General features: G+C 40.3%; 1 pseudogene; it reads left to right on the plus strand.

The window, feature by feature from the left end:
• Positions 1–806: 806 nt before the first annotated feature.
• LOC118760607 (U2 spliceosomal RNA) lies at positions 807–914 on the plus strand (annotated as a pseudogene).
• Positions 915–2,372: the final 1,458 nt, after the last annotated feature.

Consider the following 2,372-nt stretch of genomic DNA (forward strand, 5'->3'; position numbering starts at 1 on the left):
GCAAATCAAGCACCTAGCAAACAGACAGGAGAGACACAACAGCAGGATACAGCGAGGATATTTGGACAAAGTTCAGGGTGGGGTGACATGGCTTTCGCATATATATGGAGCATGTCACCCTTGAAGGGTAAGCACTATGCAGCTCATTAATATATTATCAAGGTCTCCTCATAAGTGGAAGAAACAGTCATCCTTCACGGATGAGCTACTGGGTTTATTCCTGAGGATTTATTAAAAATTAACACTCCATCACTTCACATTTTTGGTACCTGCCAACATCTAGAAATACAAGGTGATAGATTTTGCCACAGAATTAAAAAAAAAACAAGACCTGAATATGTAAAGATCTCCAAAATAAACACAAACTTCCCACTCCTACTCCCACTTTCAAGCTTCCCATTTCAGTCAATATACTGGAGGTTCCTCCAGCTAGCTGCTTAACATGAGGGTATGATTTATATCACATGTGGGACTCACAAGCTCTTAGAAAGCAGGATCTATTTCCGAGACAGGAAACTCCTAATGTTATCATCACAAATAGGCCAAAATGCATGTCTACAAAGCTGCAGGACTGCTCTGGCTCATGCGCAGTCACATCCACCATAAACCCGGAACGTGAGGTTGGAGACATTCATTGCTGCAGAATAAGCCCAGAAATCCAACGTGATGGGTCGACAGTGGCTCTCACCCACTGTCCCAACGGCTGAGGGCCATGACTATGACATATGACATATGCATATGTCCACTTTTGGATGGCATCTAATTCAAAGAGCTGCAGTTCTCTCAGTCTTCTTAAAATAATCTGCATCACTTCTCAGCCTTTTGGCTAACATCAAGTATAGTATCTGTTCTTATCAGTTTAAAATAATCTGCATACAGTGATTGTTTTTACTCATTTATCATCTAAACTCCTCAGGGGAAAAAAATGCCATCCTGCAATTCTTAATAATGCCAAACGTGCAATCCCCATCACATTGTTTCTAGTAATAGCCACTATTATCGAATCTCCCTTAACACCTATCCCTCAATTGGCTCTCTTCATGCACTTATAATGCACACTTTTCCCTGGCTCATTTTGTCTCTGCCTCTTTCAATCTTTAGGGATTACATACAACTATATTTTCTCTAGCAGGAGCACCCTAATTCTTTCCAAGCTAACGGCTTCTTCTCCTTCAGATCTTAAAGTAAATATCATCTCCCTTCAGAGAAATCTTTCCAGAGATGTACTGTTTTATTGTTATTTACATGTAATATAAACTCTACACACACATACATATATCATCCATCAATATCATTTATTTTTCCATTAATTTGTCATCAATTTCCATCAAATTCTCTGGGAAACTGATTGAGGTAGATAATGCAGCAAGTTTCAAAGCTAACCATCAGTTAACCAAGTGCATCAGTGATTCTTTAAGTTTTAAACTTAAAAAATTCTCCATTATAAATAGCATAAACCACCTGGAACTTAACGTGATCTCCTATCAAGCAGTCTAGAGATGTGGTGAGCTTCAGGGATGGATGTCGCAGCACAGGAAAGCACTAAAGACTCCCCTTTAGGGAAACTGCCCTTCGCTTGCATGCTCTGCATGCCAACTTCAACACTGAGCCAGCCCCTAGCAGGACCAACAGTGGCTGCCCATTTCGAGGTCTCAAATCTGAACTGGACAATTTGGAAGACAACTGTCCAGACAGAAAGGTTAACATGAGCAGGAGCCACTGGGTGCTGCTTTAAGTCATTAGGAGTTAAACACAATGTCAACACATTCATCAACTCGATACCTAAAGGGTATCTCAGGCAGGAAGACAGCCTGATGCAGTCAGCTTTGGCTTCTAAAGCATAAAATCTTACATTGGGTTTACTATATAAGAATTATTTTCCAATAGTTATAAAACTGGAAAGGCTCAAATTAAAATGCTGGCTCATTTCACTACTTGTGAAGGCCCTTTTTCTAATTTGCAGATAATCCCTTTTGGTTACATCTCCACATGAAGCATAAAGCGGCTGTGGCTCTTTCATTCCCTTGTAAGAAATGCAACCTCCTCATGCTGGTTCTACCTTCATGATCTCATCCACTTCCAATTACCTCCCAAATGGTTCACTTCCAAAGGCCCACTGTACAGGAAACTAGGGTTTCCAGAAAACTGAATTGGGAGAGAAATGCACGCATTCCATCCATATATAGCACAGTCTGAAAGCAGGTCAACACCCATCACAACAATGTCCAGACAAAACTGAATTGTTTTTGTCATCAGCTATGTTAACTGATAGAAGTCCTCAAGGAATTAAAACAAAACAAACAAAACAACAACAACAACAAAAACAAACCACTTTGCCAGGAAAGAGTGAGATACCTCTGACTCCAGAGGAA

This window comes from Ochotona princeps, chromosome 18 (genome assembly GCF_030435755.1).
Source record: "Ochotona princeps isolate mOchPri1 chromosome 18, mOchPri1.hap1, whole genome shotgun sequence".
NCBI classification, from domain to species: domain Eukaryota; kingdom Metazoa; phylum Chordata; class Mammalia; order Lagomorpha; family Ochotonidae; genus Ochotona; species Ochotona princeps.